This window comes from Crocodylus porosus, unplaced genomic scaffold, assembly GCF_001723895.1.
Source record: "Crocodylus porosus isolate Cpor-Errol unplaced genomic scaffold, CroPor_comp1, whole genome shotgun sequence".
Classification (NCBI taxonomy): Eukaryota; Metazoa; Chordata; order Crocodylia; family Crocodylidae; genus Crocodylus; species Crocodylus porosus.
The window spans coordinates 90,939,914-90,960,488 of NW_017728886.1; positions in this window are offsets into that span (position 1 = coordinate 90,939,914).

The following is a 20,575-nucleotide window of genomic DNA, read 5'->3' on the forward strand; positions in this document are numbered from 1 at the left end:
TCGCCTGCCACGCCTTGATCTTGCTTATAATTGATGAATGATTGGAATTAGCGGGAAGCTGCCCATTTTTGTGCGCCCCGATGACAGGGGGCGCCATCTGCGGCTCCTTTTCCTCCCCTGCACCACAGCCCAAGCCTTGCAGATGGTGCTGGTGTGATCTATCCTGGGCCATGGTATTAGGTCCCGGCACTTTGTTTGCCTTTGGGGCTCCTCAACACCCCTTCTCACTCTCAGGGCTCCTCGTCGCCCCTTCTCACTCTCAGGGCCCCTCACTGCCCTCTCACTCTGAGCTCCTCACTATTCCCTCAATGCCGGGGCTCCTCGCTGCCCCCTAGTCAGGGCTCTTTGCTGCCCCCTTGGCTCTGGGGCTGGGCCAACGTGCCCCAAGCAAAGCTGCACCCTCTCCGGCACCACTCGCTGTGCCCACTGGACACCAGGAACCCCCAGATTATTGGGGAGCTCCCGTGAGGCCTCATCACACCCCTACAGCCTCACCCGGTCCTCCAGTCAAACAAAACACAAACACAAAGCCCCCGGGCTACAACATAAAAGCTAGACCATTCTGGTACAAAAAAATAGAAATCTCTCCTTACCAAAGAGAGAGAGAGAGCTCATCCACCCTCAGCAGGGACCGGGGGTGTTCCAACCATCCGAGCTCTCCCCACGCCCAGGCTGAGTTCCTCCTCCCTCAGCTGCTGGAGGGGAACTGCCCTCCTGTCCTTCTGCCTGGGCTTAAGAAGGGCTAAGCTCCGCCCCTTCCTGGCTCTAGGCTTCCCTGGTTGCTAGGGCAACCAGCACCTGCGCAGTCCTGATGACTGGCAGCTGTGCTTCCCCTTTCCCGCCACTAGGGGTCTCTCCCAAGCCATTTCTGCTCTCAGTCGCAGAGTACCGGAGAGCCCTGTGACATGCTCCCTCACTGCCCTTCTTGAGGTTTCTGAGGAGAACCTCCCCTGGGTCATCATCGCAGCCTGTGTGCTGCATAACATCTCTGAGGCCCAGGGTGGGTGGGGGGCATGTTTCATGAGGCCTGTGCAGAGGAGGTATGGCGGGCAGAGGGCACCTGGCAGTGGAAGCGCCCTTGGTGGTGGCAGCAGCAGTGGCACTGGCAGTCCCCACCATCTCAAGGCACCAGGAGAACCACACACACCAGCAGGGGCCAGAGCACCAGGTGCAGGAGGCTCTAGCTGACCAACTCCTCCTGTACTCCTTGCTCTAGCCCACCTGTCCCACTGCCCCTGGACCCCCAACCCCCCTGCCCACCCCCAGCAACATGCTCACTGCAGGCATGTCAAAAGAACAAATTTTTATTCCCCTCACATTACACAACTTCCCCTCCCCCTTCCCAACAAACAGAACCCCTCCACCACCCTCCCCACCCATCAACAATAACAAAACTCTCTTCCCTGTGCAAACTATGTACAAAGTTTTGTTTGGGGGGGGGGCATGGAGTGGGATTGCCTAAGGGGCAGACCCCAGTAACAGGTACCCACCACCACAACTTCTGGGCCTTCCCTTGTGTGTGCAGATGCTATGGTGAGTGTGGCAGGTGGGGGGCTTGCCCATGGGCTATGCCGGCTGCTAATCCCTCTTCAAGGATGACTCAAAACTTTATGTAATGATCAGAGATAAACTTACTTTTTCATCTGAGGGCATGCAGAGTCCTGTGACAAAGGGGTTCAATTCCTACTACAATTCCTACTACTCTCTAAGGAATGAGTATAGCATGTCATACTAACACTCAGAAATCTCATCAAAATTGTCCTCACTTAAAGTTTGATGTAGTTACCCTTTTTTCTCTAATCTGCCCCCCTAATTCTCATGAATTGGTTTGGGACTCTCTTTTTGAGGAATGCCCACTTCCATATGGCAACACCCTTTCTTCCCCTTACAGGAAATATCTGTAGGGATTTCTTTGATCAGCAATCTTCATTGTCACTTAAAAGTCCAATCATTTGGCATATCAGTTGCTCCCAGGTTTTTCATCATATGCCTTTCAGTGATAGCAATTCACTTGGACAGACAAGGCCTTCATATATACACTTATCCCGATGACTGCTTGATTGAGGGCCACTCACACTGCAGGAGATCATAAAGGGCATATAAATAATTCCCCACCTATTCTCCTGATTAGACTCGATGATCAGTTGAAACAATCAGTTAATGCACCTATCAACATCCTTTCCTAAATTCACAGTTCTTCTCCAGCTGTCAATCTTGGTTAACTCGGTGTCCATAGAACTATGTCCTGTAGCCTGTTTGAAACAAAATAGTCAGACAGTTAGCTCTTCTGGGGTAGGGTATCTCTCTCTTTCTCAAGTTCTAATCACTCTCTCCATCCACCTATCCTCCTCTCCTGCCCCACTCCCTCCCAAAAAAGATCCTGGATCTGAGAAAGTTTACTTGAAAAAATTAGCATTGTTCCCTAAAAAAAGGTTTAATTTCCTCTTTAAAAATTCTTGACCAACTCTAGATATGACACATGTTTTGTTATTGAATTTCACAGGAATTTGTTGACAGCAAAGAAATGGTGGGATGCAAGAACGTTAGGTTCCATTCTTACCTCTGGAGGGAAGCATCATCTAGGGGAAAGAAATTCTTCTTCCCGTTCTCCTTGAAGTTGACTCTTTCTGCCCCATCCAGTCCAAATTGTTTTATCCAGTCTCGTCTCTTCTTCACCTCTGCTTTCTTCTCTTAGTCCCATTTCCTTTGCCTTTCCAGTGTCCACTTCTTAGACTCCTTGTTGCAATTGCCTTTTCATTCGTAGTCTTCATGTCACTGCCTTAGTCTTATGTCTCTAGGCTTGCTGTCTAAGTCCACTCTCAGCCAGCCTAAACTCATCCTGGCTCCTACACTAAACTGAATCTTCTCTCTTCTCATTGGTCCCAGTCTCCTTTCCCACGCTTTTCATCCAATCTTAATCTCCCTCCCTACCAGTTCTTCACTTCTGTATCTCCTCTTCCTGATTTTTGTCTGAGTTGCTCTTCCCAGTCACAGTTCTCTCTAATTCCTTGTTAGAAAGATCCATCTCCCTTTTCCCCTACCTCATTTCCTATTAAGATTGTTCCTATTCCCCATATCTTTGTTGAGCCCATTTCAGTGTCATCTTAGGAATCAAATCTATTCATTTGTATCTAGTTTTTGTCACTTCTGCAGTCAAATTAGATGTCTCCATGCTGCCTGGGTGCCTCCCATCTCTCAGTTCCACCCTCATTCCAGCCTAGAGTAGAAGCAATTATTGGGAAAGTTCAGCTTCGAATCTCTTCTTTGGCTAGAGAGAGCATGCTCATGGTAAATACATAGTCTAGCCTGGAAGAAAACCCATGAGAGGCTTGAGGATGCTCAGAGAGATGCAAGATTTTACATGCTAAAATCAAAGAATTCTACTATGTATGTGCAAGCTGCAGCTTTTCAAAGGTTTTATAGGTTGGCTGACTTTTCACCAGATTTTCTCTAGGAAGGTAAAACACATCCCTGTTGCAAAGGCCACCATCCTGCCAAATTTCAAGTCACTACTCCATAAGCATAGGGTGATAAAGTGGTTCCCATAGTATCAAAACCTCATCCACCGGATAGTCAGAAGTCTGCTTCTAATTTCTGATTTAAGTTATTCACAGCCACTTTGTATCCATTCTCCTTCTGCCAATATTGTCCTTTAGCTTAAATAGTTCCTTTCCCTGCCTAGTGTTTACTCTTCCCCACCCACATTGTATTTCTAGAGATCAATCACAGGCCTTGTTAGTGTTTGCTTCACTAGGCTACATAAACAAGGTTTTTAGTCCCCTCTCATCAGGACAAATGCTGTCAAATTGCCGATTGCCTTGACAGTCTTTCTCTGCATCTGTTCCAATTTGAAATCATCTGTACACTGTATTCCAGAGGAGATCTCACCAATGGCTTGTACTGTTGTACATTAATACTGCTGAATACTGTGCTTGATACATCCTAGGATCTCACTTACCTTTTTGATGGCTGCCTCACACTAATGACTCTTAGGGCTTGTCTACATCACTTTCATGCTGAGCCTGGAACTATTTCTCAAAGGTTGCCCCATCCACTCATTCCTATTCAGTATGCACCAAATCCTACAATGAAGTGATGTAGTGGGCGTAGAGTGGCCTTGTGCGTATGCCCAGCATCACTCACAGGCACTCTGTCTCAGGTATACTTCTTGGCATGGCTTGAGAGTGCTTTGCACTGTCTGGTTTCAGGTGTTTGGTATGCACCTGTCAGGATAAAGTAGGCAGCACGTGCTTCCTGGCAGTGGTCCCAGATTCTTCATGAAGGCAATGAAGGCATGGCTATAGTCATCCAGTGATCAATTAATACATCCATATTTTTCTCCTCCTTTGTCATTTCCAAGTGATGAACTGCAGAGTAATTCTGTGAACCCCTAGCAGTAATTCTTGTCATTAACATCTACATGCGTGACTTACCCTTTATAATGGTAGATTTAATTCCAGCTGTATTATTCCACTCCTCAAGGTCACACAGTTTTTTTGGTACAATAGTCTTGATTTTCCTCCATATTGGTGATCCTTTTTGCATCACTACCACAATTCATTAGCACAGTGGTGCTCTATCTTTTTACCCTACAGGCCAGATGGGTTGCGCTGGGTCCCCCTGTGGGCCAGATTCAGCTGGTGGGCCTGATCCAGCTGTGCAGAGGAGGGTGGGAGTCATCCCAGCCTTGATCCAGTCCAGAGGGGGCATGGCCTGGTTCCAGTCCAGCTATGTGGGGAAGGGAGCATGGCCCAGTCACAACCTGGCCCTGTTGGGGGGGACGGGGACATGGCCTGGCCCTGACCTACCTACATGAGACTTGGGAATTTGGCAGCAGAGAAGGGGTGGCAGGATTAATTATCACCACTTTGCTGCTTCCAAATTTCCTGACCTGTGCGGAGCCCCATGGGGCAGATTTGGCCCACAGGCCGGGGGATGAGCACCCCTGCATGAGTACACTCTTGCTTCTTGTGCCGAGGTTCTTAATGACATCAAGACTAGCCCCAAACCTAATATTTGAGGAACTCTACTAACAACTGCCTTCAGCCTGATAACTCTTACAGGACAACACATTGCTATCTTCCATTCAGTGAGCACCTTTCTTCAAAATAATCTCCCTTTTTGTGGCTTAACTAGAAATTTCCTAATGTTCAGTTAGATTAGATCTATAGCATTTTCTTTGTTTAAAAATAATAATTTATCAAAGAAAGATATCAAGTCAGTCTGCACTGATCTACCTTTAGTATACATGTGTCGTATTTATTTAATTTCTTTCTTTTACTTTCATATCTTCGATTTTTTTCTGTTAACATTTGTTCAAAAGTTTTGCTATGCTATTGAGGTTAGAGTCATTTATGTCTATAAGACTCAGTTATGCTTCCAGTAATTCCCATATTGTCACATGCCACACTACCTTGCAAACCAGAAACGGTGTAGCCAGAAGTGTGGCAATGAGCCCTAAATTTCATAAGCATGTGGAACAAGGATGACATGTCTCAATATTGTCACTTGCTATGCGGGAGTACCTTAGACCAGGAGTTCCCAACCTTTTTAGGCTGAGGACCAGCAAACCACAGACTGGAAGTGACCACAGACCGGCAAGCCGCGGACTGGAAGTGACTGCAGACCAGCAAACTGCAAACCAGCAGTGACTGACATACTGTGGGCAGGTAGCCAGCCCTTCTTTATACTCAGGGCTGGCTGCCGGACTGGAAGTGACCGTGGGCTGGCAAACTGCAGACTGGAAGTGACTGGTCAATCCTTTTTCATACCCTGCGGACTGACAGCCAACCCTTTTTTATATTCAGTATGCCGGCCACTGTTGGTCTGCAGTTTGCTGATCTGCAGTCACTTCCTAGTCATGGTCATTTCTGGTCTGCCGTTTGCTAGTCTGCAGTTTCACAGTCCAGTACCGGGCCATGGCCCAGGGGTTGGGAACCCCTGCTATAGATATTCCCTAATGGTCCTATAGTTGAACAGTTGACTTCTTTTATACTTTTTAAATAAAGATACTCCATCTGCTGTTCTCCAGTCATATTGTATCATACATAGTTCAGTAGGTTTATTAAAAATCATTACTACCAGACCTCCAATTTCAAATGCCAGTTCTTCCTAAAAGTTGGGATGGAGATTATCTCCCTGATTTGAGCACATTTAGTGGTTCGAATTTCATTTCCTAGCCCTTATTTCCATTACTCATCTTGCCTTTGCCTCCAAATTCTACATTGCAATCCTTATTGAAAATATTTAAGATTGTGAAAAAATGACCTGTCTTCATTGACAGTGAAATATCCGTATCAGAAATCCACAAACCAAAGATCAGAGTGGCAGCGGGGCTGGAGGGGAAGGGCGGACAATTCCCTTAAAGATGCATGAAACATTTCATTTCAATTTTAATTAAAAAACCAAACAAACCCAAATGTACTATTCGTGACTGAAATTTCTAACACACACATCTTTTTCCAAAAAGCAAACCAATATTTCCTTTTGAAAATACTGAACCAAGATTTGTAATAGTTGTTAAGCTTTTTCACTTCCTTGCATCCTAAGAAGAGTGTTATCCTAAGAAGAATCAGTCTGTTTGAAATTGCCTTAGCAACTTTCGAGTGAATCTGGATCATAAAGGCTAGTTTACTGCCCAGATTTCTAACAGCTTTCTAAGTTTCACCATATGAGCCATAGAGACAAAATGCATGTGAAACTCAAACTGACATTTAAATTATGCCTGTTTTCCTGTAGGTTCCATGGAACAGTTGAATAACATTGTATAGGAGTTCATTATAATAAGTATTCCTTGGGTTTAAATTAGCAGATTTTGTATCAGTTACATAGTACGAAGTACCTTCCCTCTAACCCTTAAATAGAACCTACAAGTCTTCTGGGACAGGTGGCTTAGCAGATATAGCACCAAGTCTTTTACCTTTGTTCAGCTTAAATCTAAATAAGCTCAGTTTATGCCTTCGCTTCCTGTTAGGTGGCAATTTGCATCTTGAAACCTAAGACTGCTAATTTATAATTTGCATCAGTTGACCATCGCTGGTCAGGAGAGACTCAGGCGTGAGCTTACATGGAGACTAAATTATCTCTGGTCCCTAGAGAAATGGTCCCTCCGGGTCAGGGTTGAAGTTGTTGTGAGAATGTTTTCTGGAAGTCTGCCAGTATTAGGACTATGCCCTTTGCTAGTTCCTTGAAGGGCATAATTCTGCAAAGTGCTGAGCATTTCTGAGAAATGCTGGATCCTATACTAACAGAAATTGGAGGGCTTGAGTGTCTCTTGGAAGCATTCAGCATTATGTGGGGCTGAGCTGTAATTGAATACTGTAGTATTAACTTTTCCTATTTGGTTGGTCCCTTAAAGCTCAATCAAAATGGATGCTAGTATATGCCAATAACTTGCTAATAACATTGAGAAGTATTCATCCATAGAATACTGGCTTGCTTAGTCTACATTTTAATATCTTTATCTTTAATACCAGTGCAAATGAGATATTTACATTCTAGTAGGAAATGCATCCAGAAATCATTGTCTGTCTTGCACTCTAAAGGAGAGAAAAAAGAAAGACATGGCACATAGGAACTGTTTTTTAAAACCTAGTGAGGGCTTAACGTTTCTCTGTGCACTCCTTCAAAACAGAGATAGCCAAGTGATGAGATAAGTCAATAGCTTTTTTCCACCCAAATCAGTGAAAACCTTCCTGTGTATGCCCCATTTGGGCCCAGAAGTGCCCAAAGATCCACTTGGTGCATCTTTGGAATACCATCCATTTACACTGCCCACATTTCTTGTTTCTGATCAGCTAGGTTATCTGGATTACTGGGAACAGTAAGAAGCTGTAGGCTACTCTTCATTTTCATTCTTGCATGGTTGTTTGAATTTGTATTCGTTGGCTGTGGCAAATTAAAGTTGTTTGGATTCTGTCTCGCTATGGCCCTGAAAGCTGGCATGAAAACACCTCATATATTTCCATTAACGGTGACTTTTGCTGCTTTTCCATGAACAGTGACTTTTGCTAAATTTTCTTTGTAGCTAACAGACCAGATAGCTAGTCTATGTACTAAGGAATTCATTTGGGATTCATTGGGTGGGAGTTACTCCACAACTTCTTATCCAGCCATGTCACTAAGGCAGCTTCTGAATTGCTCCCACCATAGATACAGAGGGGCTGTGTCCATGGAGAATGGCCAGTGGATCCATCAGGCAGGAGACTGATGAGCTGGAACCACGCTCCTAAATCTGCACTGTGCAGCAACATGGAGCTCCTGTGCACTGGGCTGTGGTATGCAAAGAGAGTGCTCCAGAGTCCAACATGGACTTCTGATCCCTGCAGTGAAGCTGAAAAACACTTGATGTACAAAAGTCACTTGCAGAAGTGCAGGAGGGTATGCAGTCTGGGCCTTGCGAAAACTGAACCAATCTTCATCTTTTGGTATCTTCTATTTTTTCTCATTGAGACACTATCTAGCAGCCTGTGCATGTCCAGTGATTGCAAAGGGAACTATGGATGCTCACGGTCTGCTGGGCTGGGCCCTATGGTACAACGTGTATTTCTACCTAATGGAAAATGAGACAAAATTTGACCTTTTTATATTTTACATGATCTTGTAAAGAGGCTTGGTTTTGTCACAAGTTCACCAAATGTTTCACTGAAAAATAGGATATTTTTATGCAAATGAGCCAAAACAGATTTATTACAAAATGCGGTGCACTTTAAACAATTACATTTTGCCTGTTTTAAACAAAAAATGCTGCCATTTCACTGAATGGCGTGTGAAGTGAGTTATGCAGTCACCTTAAACAAAGTCGTGAAAATGCCCTAGAAAAGTTTCTTTCTTGTTTTACGCCATTTTAGTGGCTCCTGCTGCTGTGAGAGTTCAGATAAATGTACTTTTCTTACGCAATTCAGCAACCACATCCAACCAGCGAGTATTGAATGTCCACTGTGTACACATACAAATAGTGAAAATCTCTGTTCTATAAGATACCATAAAAAATCCACTTTGTTTTGGAAGGCAGAATGTAGGTGGGGGAAAAGATTTTTCCAAAGTGATGGTCCACTGTGTAACATAGGGAACAGAGAGTGTCCAGTAAAAGTGGTATTGGGAACTTCCTGGCATGGCAGAATCCTCTGATGCTTTTCTAACTTCTATTTCATTTTCAGCTTTGACTACTGAGTAAATTATTTCATTTTTCAGGGTGAAATCATAGTAAATTGCTTGTTCTTAACGTCTAGCTTGACTATTACCTCCTGGACATATTTCTATATTTAACTGAACTGTTATTCCACTAGCAGGTCCTATTCTAACAGGACAGCCCACAGGAAGAAACCCTTCTATCTTGAGACCTCCTTAATCCAAAGTAGTGGTTATGACAGCTTGATAGCTCTAGGTATCTGGAAACCAAGTCAAGAGGCCAAATTCTACCTCCATTGTTATCATGAGACTTCATTGATTACAGAAGCTAAATAGAGCCTATGTATTATAGTCACACTGGGACTTTACTGCTTTGTACATGGCAAATTTGCCTGCCACTTTCAATGTGATTGAAACTATCTTCTATAATAATGCATAGCAATTTCAAAATATTATGCAGCCTCAAAGGACTGTAGAAGGATGTACACCCTTCTTCATAAGGTAGCTTAGTATTATTATCCCCCCATGTTATAGATAGATAGAGAAACGGATGTACAGAAATAAAGTGAACCCAAGTGTCCACATCAAGTCAGGTCCCTGGCTATGCAGAACACCCTCATCCTCCCCCACTCTCCAGCAGGGTTTTTCCCAGGTCACAAACCTCACTAGTTATGCCTGTTTCAGGCATTTCCCTCCCCTTCCTCCAGCAGGAGGGCTTTTCTGGCATCCAAGTAAATTGGTGTTGTAGCTGAAGAGACCAGGGGATTAGTTGCCGTTTTTAAATTTAAATGGATCTTTTGAGCTGAGACCAGATATTATCACTGTCGCGTAGCTGTTCTCATTTCAGTGATCACAAGCCACTTCCTAGTAGGGAAGCGCGTGAAGTGCAGCTGAGAGTAACTGCACCCTTGGCACTTTGAGGAGAGAGGCCCAGTACTGAATGCTCACAGACTAAGAACTCAGGCCCCGAGAGCCTAAGGGTTGTATCAGCATGGGGCAGCTTACATTTGCAGATTTCTGTACTGTGTCTGTTCCATGGATACACCAAGGATTTTGGCTTCCAGGGCTGTCAGTCTTTGTAGGAAAGGAGAAAAAAATGAAATATTGTTTCTCTGATGTTAGCCTGAATTTTAAAAGAGTGAAATACAAGGCTAAAGGAAGCAACATAAGAAAGAAGTAAATCTTTCTGTTACTGTTTTGTTTTGTTTTTTTACTAGTGAGTTCTCACTCCTGTACTTTATCTTCTTGCCTTGAACTGTATTGCTTGGCTTCTTTGCTCAGACTTATTTTGGTGTGTTAGAGTTCACTGACTATTTTATCCCTTAAACGGCAGTCACTAATGAGGTATTAACATTTATGTGTTTGGTATGAATAAATTTAAATTACACATAGCCAGTGCATTGGAACATACTGACATTTTCCAAGCCATATATAAAATTGACACATACATATGCACACACGCACACTCTGCAACGCTTCACACCTTCATAGAACAGATGCATATGACATTTCGTATGCATAAATACATATGTTTGCATTTCCATACACAACTTTACCTACTCATACACTCTCAGAAAAATGAAAACAACCTAGATTGTTAGGGCACTGGCAAAGGGAAGCATCAGACTCCTCAGACTAAAAAGATTCGGTGAAATGAAGAAGTAGGAGAACAACAGATGCACTACAGGAAGGATCCCAGACCTTCTTTGAAACAAATAACTCATGCACAATTATAGTAATAATCAATTATATTGCGTGTACAGCTTGCCCATGTTGGATATACACACAAAAATGTATCCTAGTTAACACGGCTGGTGTAGTACTGAAGCGCTTATTTTCCACATAGTGCGTAACACTGAGTTTCATGCTCTTTTAGTCATTAGGTACAGGGATAAGGATCCACTTAAGTCCTTATAGGTTTGGAAGCCCTCACTTAGGAAGTTAATACATGTGTATTTCTATGACTGCATTTCTGTAATTATGAATCTCTTTGTATTAGAGATAGGGCTGGACTACACTTCAAATCCAAGAATTGAGGTGGGGGAGAGGGGAGGTTTGAATAGGATTCAGACCAGAGTTTTGTGATGCAGGACTATCTCTACTTGATGAAAATAGTGAATGTATATGAATGTGTTTTGTGTGTTTGTTGGTCCATGCAATTGTGTGTATGTTTAAAAATAGGAAGCAGGGAATTTATAGGACAATAAGGCCAGTCCTGTTTTCTCACCAAGTCAGAATTCTCTTTCAAGTTAAAGACTCTGCAAGTGCTAGTTGGATGTATTTTAAGACAAAATTTCCTGTATGCCAAAACTTAGAAGTAGGAAAATTTCTAGCCAGTGGGTTAGGAACCAGGGTCAACCTTGTAATTTATCATCTGCAACTACAAATCAGGGCAGTGTCTGGGAGCTGAGAAAAAGAGGTTAAATAGTGGGACAGTTGCCTTCTGACACTTTAACCATGTACTTCAAGTGAGAAGCTGTTTTGCCATCAAGATTAGGTGATTTTTTTTTCTTACTGGTAAACATACTGGACCAGATTCACCCCTGGTGTAACTCCCTTACTGTCAGTGGAGTTTCATGAGGGGTGAGTTCAGCCAAGTATGCATAAGCCCATTTTCTTTTCCTTTTCTGGGTTCAGACCTGCAAAACATTCAGTCAAGGATAAAATCACATATTATTTTCTTTCCATTTGAATGGTGATGGGGAAAGATATTGTAATCTTTCATCCTTTCTTTGTACATAGCTTTGCTTCCTGGGTGTAACACTTTATCCTCAGACAGCTAGTCTCAGAACTGACCTTGACAAATGATTTCTCTTACTTCCTTTGCTCATTCTGAATGTGAATAATCCCAATTATTTCGGCAGTGGTGGTTTGTTGTTATTATGGATTCCCTTGAGCCCAAGAGGCTTGCAACAGCAGGTTTTATCATAAAAATATTTAAACTCCATTGAGTCACAACAAGTGTCTATCTGGATACATATCTACCTTTGGACTTACATGACCTTCATGGCCATAGTCTCCAAGTACCTTACAGTCTCTCTGTCTTAGTGTATTTTATCCATCCAGAGTAAATACTTCCCTGAGATATGGAAGTATTATCTTCATTTTGCAGTTTAGAAACTAAGGCATAGGGTAGATTAAGGGTCTTGAACAAGGTCCCTTAGAAGACTTGTGGCTGAGGCAGAAATTGAACTACGTCTATCCAGTAAATCATCCCTTGTACTTCTGTCCCTTATTGACATATTATGAGAGCAGCTGTAGAAAGAAACAACACAGCATTCCTTTATTCTCTCCTAACCACGCTCCTCAGTGAACTTTGGGAATGAAAAGAGCAACACCACTGGAAACAAGTCTCCTCTAGTTGGCCAAAGGGAATGATGAGATTGGCATTGAAAATACATTGATGCCATCAAATTAATTTCATAGTTACCAGTTCTGCATCAGCTTCCACTGGTGTCAATTGGGAGTAACTCCACTGACTTCCCTAAATTATTTTGGATTTTTGCTTGTCTGGCTTAAGAGGAGAATCAAACCCATTACTTCCAGGTATAATTATTTATTAGTACTTCTTTCCCGGAAAAGTAAGCCCAATTTGCAAAGACCTGTTTTGATAAGGATGCAGTGGCAGACCCTATAATATGTGAGGTTGTGGGGCTTTGAGAAGCCCAGCAGCTCCACCTATAGCAACGCAGTCTCTGTGACAGAGTTGGCAAGAACAGCATCACCAGATTCCTGTCTGCATTTCTTCCAAGCTAGCAAATATGCATCAGTTTACAGCCTCAGTACCAGACAGAGTCCACCCTTTGCCTCTTTAACTTTTACAAAAAGTCTTGATTACTTTCAAGGAGACTGTTTTCCCCTTGCCGCATTGGTGGATGAGTCTTGTTGTGCTGTTGGATGCGTATTATGAGGTAGCTGATGTCCATATGTACAATAAAATAATTGATTAGTGGACATACTCCATGCCTATCTTTTTCTCCATAAAGTTGCTATGTGAATTGGCTCAGGCTGACAGAATGGCAGAAGGGAGGCAGTAAGTGAATAGGGTAGTAAGCTGACTGGCAGCAGAGCTGAGATCTACTCCAACTCCAGCTCAGCTCCTTTATCGTTCTGCTATATGACCTGGCACAAGGCAATTTTATCCTTTTGTGCCTTAGTTTTCCCCACAATCAAATGAAAATAACAGTGTTTATCCATCTTTGTATAGGACTCCAAAATGCAAAGTCCTGAATGAGAGGTAAGTAGTGGTTATGGACCCTACTTTTGGTAGCCCATGCCCAATAATGCCATGAAAACTTATTATTGTATCTGGCTCTCACTGGTGTAGTAGGAGCTTGGAACATCATATGGTGGCCATTGGCTGGGAAGGGTGCGCGTTTCTTCTCTCCCTCAAGCAGTTCGTAGCCTGGCATATATTTTTACAGAGGAAACTCTGGTGTTATTAAGACACCTCGCCTTGTAGCTACTGTATACCAGGAGAAAGGACAGAAGTAAATTTAATGAGGAAATAATTGGCCCACATGAACTCAGAGGGTATTATTGCTCCTCTCTAAGTTCTGATCCCTTGGAGGAAGAGAGAAATTTTCCTTTGGCATAGAACTCGGTTTATAAAAAAAAAAAAAAAAAAGGAAATGGAAAAAAAAAAAAAGAAGAAACTTCTGCTTAGTAGAACAAAGTTTCCTCATTCTGTCATTTGTGGCACCTATGTGTAGCACTCTATCTTTTCTGTGTGTGTGTATGTCTGTGTGTGCATGCGTAAGAGAGGGAAAGGGAGAGAGAGCAAGAAAAAGAGCTAACCCCCCCATAGTTTTAATTAATTAAATTAATTTAATTAAGTGGAAATGCTGATTAATAGAACTTTATATGCTTAGTTAATGTTTGAGTGCCCTCTACTGGAGCAGATTCAAACTAGAGACTACAGCAAGCACAGAGCAGCCTTGCAATGCTTTTCTTTCCTATCCAGCACTGCCTTTGTTCTGTTTTATATGTAGAGAGAGGTAGTTACCTGTGTATTCTAGAGGCGTTAATGCAATTTAAAAGCAGTTTTCTTATTAATGCAAAAACAGATTTCATAGGAGAGAGAAGAATAGTAACCTAATATTGGAAAACACAGGATTATGCATTAGCTTATTTCCTGAATATAGATTAAAAGGCAAATATTGCACATGAAGACCATACCCTAAAAATGGTCTGTTCAAGCCAAGTTGCTGTCCTCCTCGTAACTGAAAGTATTTGCTCCTGTTGGATCTGAAATTCTTTGGCAGGGTAATGGGCTGGCTTATTTGCCTCCTTTTCCATCTCTGACTTCTCTGATCATCATTTTCAAAGAGATGCCGTTATACTGGATTTACTGTTTGGTCCTATTAAATCTCTCTCTCATGCAAGTGAAGAAACTCCTATGAGCTGTAATTGTCATGCTTTCCCAGAGCCTGATTGCACAAGTATGAAATCCTTCAAAAAAGCCAGAAGCAAACAATCCCAGGAATTTGGTGGTGATTACATATTGGCATGTGGGGATCCTTCAGGAATGGTGTTCTAATTGATTTTTATGCAGGAGGGAAATAATGCACAGTATCTTTCAAAGATTTGATACCATGCCCAACACCACAGTATCTTCATGCCATATGGGGAGATAATAAACAGATAGGTCTCAGGGGTAGGTATGCTTCTTGTTTTGTGTTTTGGGGGATTTTTTGTTTTTAATTTAATCTTGTCTGCTGCATTTCAAAGGCAGTGGAATACAGCTTTTTGGAAACATCCTTATGAACTACTGCACAAGTCATTCCCATCAGGAAGCATAAGCAGTATCTAGAGAAGTGGAATGAACTCCATCAAGACAGGGAAAGCAAGAGAACAGCCTTTTGTCCTAGACACCAGCAGAAATCGAGAGCATCAGGAGAGGAAGGGAACAGCAGAATTGGTTTATGGCTCAGGCAGGAGCACACTAGTGGGCAACAGATCACCTAAAAGGAGCTGCTGTATTCTTGACTCTAGGTTGCTGCCATGTTGCATTCCAAATGTAGGAGAATAATGAGTCCAGTTAGACAGAAGCATTTCTCAGTGTTAGGGCATAGTCAGTCTGTCATGGAGGTGCGATGTTATAAGCTTCAGACACTAGCTGCTATTTGAAGTCTGGTTTCTGACTGAATTTTGTCAGTCCAAGAGAGCTCCAGAGAATTTAGTTGTGTAAAGTTGGAGAGGCCTTGTGGCATATAAGGTGGTGGGAGGAAAGCAACCCTTATGGTTTATGGGTTCTTACAGATTGAGGTTGTGGTTTAGCCACAATCATCCTGGCACTGCTGTTCTCTTTCGCTGGCATGTCATCCTGCCTGGAGCTATGTGTTAACTCTGTTAGCTTGTCTCGCAGTTTATTCTGCCATTGCTTTGCCCTGTATAGTGCCTCTCCATTTCAGATGTATGTCGCAGCTGCCTGTTATTTCTTTCCTTATTAACTTAAGATAGGAACAGAAGCGAATGCTATTTAGCGTATCGGCGCATGCTTGGCTTCTACTTCTTAGAAAACTAATTGGACCTATCAAATAGTTGACCTTTCTTAGGTATTTTCTAAAGTTCCTATCACCATGGTGTTTAAGCCATGGTGGTGGTATCTAAAGGCTCTGTAGAGAGCTCATACAAACATTCCTCCTTCAGTATCCAGGTTATGCTATAGCTATTGCAATGTTGCATTATAATACCCATCGTGTTATTTAGCTACAGTGAAGGTAGATAAAGGGCACCTTTCAGTCCTGTAAAAGATTGTGAATATGTATTAAAAATGATTTTGCTTGACTGGGTGAGACCTTTATGAGTGCAGAATTAATGAGGGACAAAACATGGCTAACCTTACATTAGGTGCCTGAAGAACCATTATGCCCATGAAACTGGATTGGGCAAGTGGCAGCTAATGTGACCATTGAAAAAAATTGTGCATCATGACAGGAATAGATGGAAACTTTTCTTTTTATATAAAAATGATTGGGTTGCTTTTTGCTTAAGAGATTACCCTGGAAATGCTACAAGCAAGCAACAAAATGCATGAGTGAAAACGGGTGTTTTTTGGAATATCAGTGCTTTTTTGTCAAGTTCCTGCAGATGCAAAACATAGTAGGTTGCGAAGAACCACGTTTCCTCAAAGCACATCCTGAACTTCACTGGAAGCGAAGGATGCTCAGTCCTTAAGGCTTTCAGCACCTTGTAAGATTTTGCCTACTGTGCAGATTAAACAAGGCATAACATTATCTTATTTTGGAAGTAGTTCTGGCATGAGTTTAGGGCTGGTGAAAGAAATCATACAGTCAGTATTGAACAGCTGCTCTGCTTAGTTACAGAACAGGTAAAGTGGCAGCACAGCATCTAACCCATCACCCTATCAGTGGTCTTATATCTATTTTCAGGGATATTTGCAGAGAAGAGAATAATTCATTAACCATTGCCTTTGACTCTCTGATAAGACTATCCAATTGTGTTAATGTTGCTTTATGTTTTCTGTCCAGTCGGAAAATAACTGTAATAACTAGACTCATTTTATGCAAGACTGAATATCGATAAGGGATGGAAATAAGTGCAAGGCTGGGACACCAATCACTGTTTTCTATATTATTTAGGGTGCAGACACATGACACATTGACAGTGGTATAACTTACACTAGTTGTGCACACTGATGGAAATTATACCTGTGTCCAAAGCAAACACATGACCACCTCTCCTTAGGTAACTGCCCACATCAAGTGCAGTTCCAAGTGCCTTACCACTAAGCAGCAGGCAAGTGAATAATAGTCTGTTTCCATTAAACAAATGCTAACCCAAGGCTTACATTTACCAGAGTAGCAAACAAAACCTATACACCACTGTAATTTTCAGTGCGATGTCTTCTGATTTTATTCTCCACAGTAGTGATTTACATCTGGCGCAAGGCTGTGCATTGTGCATCCGCTCCACATTTATACCATTATAAAAGTAGATCACTCTAGTAGGAATGCCATGTGTTTACACACTTACAAAGCTGTAACCTATATGTACCAGCTGCACCTGAGATTGATCTTTAATCAGTGAAAGACTTTGGAAGAGAGAAGAGACTTTACTGGCACCAAAAAAAAGTTTCCAAAAAGAGCTACGACTGACAAGGCATATTCCTTCCTGGCACTTTACCACATCCACAGACAGAAATGAGAAGAAATAAGCAAACGTTTCAGACTCAGAATTTCAGCTAGAGTTCTGAGCGATGGTTTAAATTGGTTGTATTAACCCGATATCTTTCCACCTCTCATCAAACTTAGCAACCCATAGTTAACTATTGATAGTTACCAGCCGTATCCATTTGTTTCCCAGATGTTCAGATTTGCTCTGAATGGGTGTATGAGACATTTACTGTGGAGTTGCCTAATTAGCTCCACGGTAAACATCTAGGCCGCAGGAAACTAATGAACTCTGCAGTAGCTTAGTATTTGTATTTACGAGGGGTTTTTTTGTGTGCAGCAGTGCATGTGTAGATGCTGATCTAGCTGACTAGGGCATGAGCTTGCTTCAGTGTGCGGGCTGCCTGCTGGTTAGCTGGAGTACTCGTGCTCCTGTGAGCCCCAAGCTGGAGCAGCCCCAGGCTAGCAGACTGACCCCCCACAAGTCCTCTGCCACCCGGGGCTGCTCTGACCCGAATCAACATGCTGCAGTCCTGGGCTGACTGCTCTCCTGTGATACTTTCAATCTATGTAGAAAAGAAAGACGTGGAGGGGAGAGAGGGGGACTGAGCTGAGAGGGCTCCTATACATGTGCGTGGAGCCTGCTCTGACACGCTGGAAATCTGTGCTGCAGCACAGAAATTGACACACTCCGGCAACCTTCTACATCATGTGTATCAGCGCTGCTGCGCATCTCTGTGCTGAAAAAATGATGGCAGGGTGCTTTGAAATAAAACACGCTCAACAAGCTTTAGTTCAAAACAGCCCACTGCCATTTTTTCAGTGCAGGGACCTGCAAGCACTTTTAATTAACGCGACTCACTAATTAAATGCCCAGTGCCACCTCCCACGGCATGTGTAAAAATGCCCAGAGAAAAGAAGTATAGCTAAACCCTACTAGATAGATGGCAAACTGAGTCTCAGAAAGTTGAAATGACTCACTGAACATGACGCAGAGTCTGTGGCAGAGGATTTGAGTTGCAATGAGTGTCAGTTGTGCCAAACCATGCACCCTTTTCCTTTAAGGCGGGGGTGTCAAAATAATTTGACCTTGCAGGCCAGATAAATGGCACAGCCCAGTCCACGAGCCAGATCAGGCCCATAGACCTCCTACCTTTCCCCCTGCATGCTGGATCCAGTATGTGTGGGGTTTACTGTAGCTGGTCTGGAATTGCACCTCGTGTGGTGTCCATACAGGCCCAGTCTGGGACGTGTGTGAGTAGTCCCAGAACAGCTGGGACAGGCATCATTTGTGGTGTGAGTCCAGCCCAGTGCGTGATGCATACAGCATGTGGGTCAACTCTTGATACTCAGGGGCGGCACCGGGGGCTGGATGATGGGACTCTGGGAGCCGACTCTGGCCCATGCGCCGGATCTTTGACACCCTTCTGTAAAGGGTGAGTTTTCTGTGTTTATAGGTATCTAAGATGTCACAGGTATTTCACATGCATATCTGTTATATGGCAGTGTCCATTTCCACAATATAATTCACCATTCGACCAGTACTTCCTGGCTTCAATCTGTTTTTTGTCTACTCACTAGTGGATAATTTACTAAAACAAGGTGGGTGCACAACAGTCAACCTAGTTGGTGATTTTGTGTCTCTTATGCAGTTTCATGCTGATTTCTTTTGCTTTCTTACAGATTAATTGGTAAGCCTGGTGTTTTGCCTAGGTTTGAATAACTTGTCTTGTAAATAGTAAAGTCCTTGTTTCATTTGCTCATTGGCTTCATTGCTGTAGAAGCCAGTTCTTTTTACTGATGCATTTCTAAGATCCAGCTGGATAAGGACAGTACTTTATGGGTATACTGGTCTATCTTTAAGAGGATTTTTAATCACTGCCTTGCTTTCTCTGCCACCCCCTTACTTTGTGGATAGTTTAGTGAAATGATGTACTTCAGCTGGGGTGTATTGTCAGTAATCTAAACCTCTGAAATTCTGTACCTTTTACACTGTTATTCAATAAGGATAAACAGTGACATTGTACTACTTGTTTATTAGTTTTGGCTTCTTCTTAAATTTTAGAGTGGGAATCAAATAGCAACCACTAGGTTTTTAGGTCAAATTCTCTCTAGCTTTTCCCATAGTCTAACTGCCATTTCATGAGCCTGAATCAGCTCTTTTGCTTGTGTTCTTTGGAACTATCATGTCTTTTATCTGAGCATCTCTTCCAGGCTGTAACAAAACCCTTCTTGTTCTTTGCTAATATTTTTCAATACCTAGATGATAACTCTGTTTTACTTAGATTTTTTTTTTCTCAGTAAAGCTGAAATAGTCATTTTTCTCGTTGTAATAATACATGGCCCTTTTCACTAATTTCTTGCAAAAATCGCCACATTTTGTGCGAGGACTAACAGCTATTTCCTTAATTTGTCTTTATAACATATTTTATTTCAACTCATGCAGAGCTAGAGGAGAGGAGCTATCTAAGTGACTCTTCTAACTAGGAAATAGTAGCATAGAAATATATTTATTTTTCAGTTGGTGTTGGTCTTCTTATTGCCCTACTATGAGTATGACTGATTGTTAACCCAAATCAAATTCCTTGTGAAGGTCAGTTGAAGAGATCAAAGAGGATAAACAAAGCAAGTAACCCACTGAGGACTTATCCCCTTTGATTGCTTCAGCTCACCTTCCCTTATCTCAGCAGTGCTACCCACTTTCCTCCCCCTTTTCCCATCTTTGTATATAAATCACCTTTTTCTTTTCTGTTTAGTGCCCTCTGCAAATACATTCATAGCATCTGATGAGGTAGGCTATGGCCTATGAAAGCTCATGCCTCTCTGAACAATTTAGTGTCTGTGGTGCCACCCTGCTCTGTCTGCTGCCTCATTTAATATTAGCACAACGAACTACTACTTTTTACTAAGGCTGTGCGAAGCTTCAGTCCCTGGTTTGATTTGGTGGAAATTTGGCCTGATTCAGTGGCAGAATCTCTGAATCTGAATCTAATCAGAGGACCCTTTAATCTCTCCAAATCAAATCGGAACCCTCCAAATGGATTCAGAAAGATTTGGACAGATTCGGAGATTCAGACGTAGCCACAGCTTTAAATGTTTTTTCTATATACCTCTAGGTGCCAGTGTGCCTTGCGAATGCTGTGATGCTGGGGCAGATGGAGCGTCCCATAGGAGCACAGGGGGCTTTCCAGTGAGCTCACCAGCAGACCTGGAAGTGGACCAGAAGCACTTCCGGTCCACTTCTGGGTCCAACAGAGAGCACATCAGGGAGTCCCCCATGCCCCTACGGCTTGGCAACTGGTGCCTCTATG